Consider the following 6,073-nt stretch of genomic DNA (forward strand, 5'->3'; position numbering starts at 1 on the left):
TTTTCAGGTTCCGCCTGCTGACAATGAGTGCCATGATGTGGGGTGGGGGTTTCTGAAGGTGGGGAGGTCTAGGGTGGTAGGTGGGGATGGCTTGGCCCGCAGACTCCATGACAGCTGACGTGAAGTGGCCGATCTAGTTGTCCACTTCCTCCACAGAGCGCAGCTTAGGTACATCTTTCAGCCTATGGCAAACCTCCTCCTTGAACCGGCTCCAGTCGGCCTCCTGATAGTTGAACTTTTCAGTCGTAGGCTCAGAGCTGCTCCCGTGCACCTCATAGGTCACCGGGCGGTGATCGGAAGAGGTGAAATCAGACACGGAGCAGCCCGTGATACGATGTGGCTGCCTAGTCAGCAGGAGGTCTATTGTCGATTGGAAGCCCGTCCCAAAATGGCGGAAAGTATGAGTTCCTGGGTGAACTACCGTGAAGGCAGTTTTCACCACCTGTCTTCCCGCCAGGTTCGCTGAGGTATTATGCCATAGGGTGTGTCTGGCGTTGAGATCTCCCACCAGCCAATGGTTTGTCCTTGCTCCACAGGTGTCTATGAGCTGCCGCAGTTCTAGTACTGACCCTCTAGGACGCCGGTACACTCCCGTGATGTAAGTTGGTTGGTACATCAGAACTTGAACGGTGAAATGACTGATCCGCCCATCGCGGATGGTCAGAGGTGGCGGGATCTTCTTCCAGCGGATGCCATGGCGCACCGCTATGAGCTACGTGATAGCCCCTGATAAATGGCGGTCGTCCCTGTATTCTGTTGTCGGTGAGGACAGCAACTGTCGGTTCAGTGAGCGCTAGGAGTGCCTCCACTTCCTCGAGTTTAGGTGCATTGCCACAGCAATTATAGTTGAGGACCCGAAATGAATTCATGGTGATTTTTGTTCTCTGATTTCTTTAATGATATCAGACACTAATGCCTGTATGTTTTTCATGAGTTGGGAACATAGTTCACTGAACATCCGATTCATTTGGGTCATCATGTTCATCATGAGAAGCTGAGGATCGAATGAGCCGGGTGGTGGGGGTGGGAGGGGTCGCTGGGCTCCCACTTGGTCCGGTTCAGGAGAAGCTGGAGAGTCCGGTATGGGCTCTGACGCAGGTGCTGCTGTGGCCGGCTGGAGAAATGACGAGTAAGCCGTGGCTGCACTCGCCATTCTATTGGTCCTTGGTCTGGTGGTCGGTGGTTGAGCACGAGCTGCCGCTGACGGCCTCGTAATGGCTGCTGCTCGTAGTTCTTTTCTGGCTTCCCATTGCTCCATGATCTTCCGGCGTGTTTACACCCACGGAAGGACGCCACATGATCCTTATCACAATTGGTGCACTTTGGGGCTACCACCCTAGGGCAGTCACCGATGTTGTGCTCTTGGGCACATCGCACGCACGCCTCCTTGTACCCACAGTAGTTCTTGGTATGTCCGAACTGCTGGCATCGGTAGCATTGAGGTGGACCATGTTCTTTTCGTTGAACAAAATGTTGGACTGCGAAGAGGCACTGGTCGATATGGCGTACTTTCTTGATATCTTCGAGGGTGACCTGAACTGGCACCGTGATAACAATAGGGGGGTTTTCGTCCCATCACTATTTGATTTTTGAAGACGCCTAATATCGATAGGGGCTAAGTGCTGGAAGGCAGCGTGGACATCTTCTAAGGCCATGGAAATGTCTATGTTTTTAATGACATAACGCTGTTGTGTTTTTCCCTGTCGTGGAGCATAGGTGTGATGACCTATTTGTAACGATTTTAGCCCAGTTACAACGGCGTCCCGATCAGCTGCTAGCTCCAGGAAAATCTGAACCCCCCTCCGGTTTTACGCACCAGGTATTTATTTATGTGTAAATTTGCCAAGTATTGCCTCACCGCCGGGATTTGCTGGCTCGCCACGACAACCGGAGGAAGTTGGGGAGATTTTTGTGGAGAGGTCACTGTTCCCGCCTCCGTTGGGAGATTTTTCAGCGTATCATATGGATTGGGGTGCGTAAAATCAAGTTGTTGTTTTTGACACGTCTGTTTCTTTTGTTTCTTTTCTCTGTCAAGCTTATTTTCCCTCTTCCTTAGTGGAATTTGGCCTGCCATCGATCGTGTCTGACGGGGGGATACTTTTGAAGTATCACCTACTTTAATGAACCCAGTCTCGTCGTCGGAGTCTGGTGGCAGATTTGCGGCCTGAACTGGCTCTAAGGAATGAGCCATCGCGCACTAGTAATTAATAGCAATAGTTTTTTATTAATTCTAGTAACAATTTAGGCACAGCGAGCTCGGAGAGCACGGCCGAGCTACAATTGTACAGTGTTCGCACAGGTTGCTCTGAGGCGGTAGAAACACGCGGCACTGATTCACAATTTAATGCACTTTAAATAATAAAATGTACCTTAATTATGGATATTCCACAGTCGCTGATTTCTTGAGGAGCACAGAAAAAGCCCGGAGAACAAAGGCCTTTGTTCTCGAAAAGTACGTTAGGATGACGTCACGATGACGTCACAAGCTCGGAGCACAGAGCGACCGTAACACTTTGGACACTGGCACTACACTGTTTTTGCCTTTTCTTCAGGCCAGCTCGTCTATATATCCATTGGAATCAGCTGATCTAGTTGATCAGCTGATATGAGTTGTACAGTTGACTAAAACTCCCCCCTCCCCGCCAGTGACTTCCTGATTTGAATTTATGGCAATTCCTCGTAAACTAAAACATATTACATAAATAATACAAAGAAAAGCTATATATTAAATACAACAAAAGAAAGTAACAATATATACATTTAACCCCAAGAAAAGAAAACTAAAAAAAATCACAGTATATAAAAAAAAATTAATAAACAACACTCTCTGTACAATAATCAAAAAGACAACTAACAATTTCCTTCAAAAAATGTCTTCTGAAACAAATTCTGTTGGAAGGGGATTGAGAGCATTCCAGGCCATCAAGGTTTCACCGCTGTAGATAGTTTCAACTGCTCCAAATGGATCTTCTTACGTTTTCTTGGTTCCTTTAAACTCTCTATAGTGACCACGTTATGTTCTCTGATTATCCTGAATGGGCCCTCGTATCTCTGCAACACATTTCCATGGTTCGTCTCTTGTCACTCAACGTGCCATGAAGCCGTTATATGCCTCCTCTACTCTTAGCACAGTATACCGTGCCCTTATTATTAAGGTCCTTTATTTTCTTTCGAATCATGGCATTGTCAAATTCTCTGCCTGAATCTGACGAGATGCGCTCCGGAACTCCGTAGAGTTGAAACCACGAGCGGAGATCTGCCAATACTGCTTCCGAAGTCCTGTCCTGCACCTTGAGCGCCATTGCTGCTTTACTGAAGATGTCACTCATGGTCACCCATTTTTACCCCTTCCATGTAAATGTATCAATTTGTAAATCTTTAAGCGGTGCATCTATTTGTAGGTGTCTTCTCCTGTCTTCCTTTAGGCGGATGCCTGTCGTACTTAGTACGTAGACAAAACTCGCAGCTTTCTGCAACCGCCGAAATAGTCTTTCTCATTAGCCGAATAGTCATTTAGTCGAACTCTCGTTATTTGACGATTCTTCCCTATCATCTTCTTCTGCTTCATCCTGTTCTTCCTCTCTAGGAGTCCATTCCCGCAGAAACTGTCTCATGACACCGGACGGTTCCACAGCCTCCTCCTTTACTGTAATTGCTCATGACAACCAATCAGCTAGTTCTTTTCCTGGTTTATAATTTTCATATTATACTGTCCGAGAAGCTCCTTCCAACGCGTAATCCTGGCCGGAGACTATTTCATATTCCCTACCCGTTGCTGGGGCCTTGGTCAGTGTGTACTCTAACCCATGTGATGGGGCTTAAAGTGGTCAACAGTCCACACTATTCCCAACAGCTCTCGCTCCATCGCGCTATATCTGGTCTACTGGCGTTAGGGCGATCTCCCCCTTTACTCTCCTGAGACAACACCGCTCACAGCGCGTAATCAGCCGCGTCTGTTGTGATAGTGAATTGGCGAGTAAAGTCTGGAAAGGCAAGCACTGGCTCCCGCTGCAGCTTCCCCATACACCAACTGATGTCGTCTTCCACCACCATTGGAGTTATCATTACTTTTGGCCTTTCTCCAGTAGATTGTTGAGTGGAACAAGGTACTCCGTCTTTCTGGCACAAATCTTCTGTAATTGTTTAAAGTTCCCAACAACCTCCGAACTCCCTTCTCATCCCTAGACCAGATCATCTTCTGTATAACCGCGACTTTTTCCCCATAGGGTTTCATTCCCTCCCTGGAAATCGTGTGGCCCAAAAAACTAATTTGTTCCTGCCCCAACGATTATTTGTCCCCTGAGAGTTTAAGTCCAAATTGTCTGATTTTATGGAAAACGCCGTGTAATTTTTGCAGATTCATCTTCGTTCTTACTGGACACAAGTAGATCGTCCATACATATTTGACATTCAGATTCGATTAATAATTCGTCCATTAGGCGCTGAATGGTTAGGGGAGGATTTTTGAGTTCAAACGGCATTCTTGTAAATTCGTAGTGGCCCCTCTCGGAAGTGAATACTGTGACATGTTGATACTTAGGATTCATTTTAATCTAATGATATCCGGCCTTCAAGTCCAATGTGCTGAATACCGTTGACCCACTCATCCTGCCTAAAATATCTTCAAATTTTGGGATCGGATACTTCTCGTCTATTCTCGTTGAGCTTCCTGTAATCTTTCACCACCCTGTACTTTTCGGTAATTTCACCAGGCGCGCTCTTCTTTTTTACCGCCCACAATTTACTATTGTTTGGTGATGTACTATCTATAATTATAAGAATCATTGATGTTTTAAACTTTTGAGCTATGTCATCTTCCTAGATGTGGTGACATAGCGCCTGTGGGTATCTCCTTTCTTTCACATAAGTGACCTTGTCTTGTTTCAGTGTGTTCTCATGGACCGTCTTCCCAGTGGCCTCGAGCATGTCTCCTTCTTTAAAAAGAATATCTTCATATTCCCTCTTAGGCCTCTGCCTCCAGCCCTCAGCCTGATTGATTGCTCCAACCCGTGCGCCCTCGGTTTTTCTCTGTTGATGACATTTGTACATTGTTCTTAGTTTTCCAATTTTCCTTGATATTCTTAACCCAAGCATCCACCTTCCCTAGCAGGACATACCTCACTACCACTTTGTAATCCCCCGACATACTCCCTACGATATGTACCGGCAATTTCTCTCTACTAAATCCCCACCGGGTCAAACCTATCTCCACCTCCCCCTCTACCACACAAGGGCCACCCAGGGAGATTAATTTACATTGACATTCCTGAATCTGGTGTGTAGGTCTTCTCGGCACATAATGATGTTGGAACTGTCGGTGTTAACCAGGCACCTCACTCTTGCAATTTCTATTACAGGCAGACCGCCGCTCTTCTCCCTGAATTATAATGTGAATTCGGCAGTGTGCGGTCGCCCCTCTGCCGATATTCCCTTCAGATGTCTCGCGTCTTCCTTTCTCCAGTTCCTCGTCTCCATCCACCTCTGTTCCCTTGACTTACTCGGTTCCGGGGCTCCTTAGCTTCTTCTTCGGTCTTTGACGTTCCCGATGCTTCCCTGTATTCACCTGATGATCGACTCTACCTCCGGTCGCTTCTCCGAATCTGTTGGGCGTCCACCCTGGCCCACATCTCTTCTTCGGTACATGTATGGGCCTGTTTAGCTATGTGTTCCTCATTTCCGCATTCGAAGCATCTCGTACGCAGACAATGCGCCACTAAATGCCCAATCTTTCCACAACCGTGACACTTGCAGTCCTCACGCCGACTATTGTTTCTGGGTTCAGCTAGGCTTCTTCTATTTTGAGATGGAAAAATCCAAAGAATAAAAAAATCTTCTTGAAAACAAAAATTACTCCGGTATCTAAAGGTCCCGGGTTTCGGTACCACTTAAGTATCAGTGAAAGCAAAATGTTAAAAAAGACATTAAGGAATAAGATCTAACGCGCATGGACTGCTGTAAAATATTGGATTTATTGTGTTCAGTACATCTCTATATATTTATTCGATCAGCTGATCTACTTAGTCAGGTGACATCAAAGTAACAGCTGACTGTAACTTTTATGTATGTATATATA

Source organism: Halyomorpha halys, unplaced genomic scaffold (genome assembly GCF_000696795.3).
Source record: "Halyomorpha halys isolate HHAL.00 unplaced genomic scaffold, Hhal_1.1 Scaffold91.1, whole genome shotgun sequence".
NCBI lineage: Eukaryota > Metazoa > Arthropoda > Insecta > Hemiptera > Pentatomidae > Halyomorpha > Halyomorpha halys.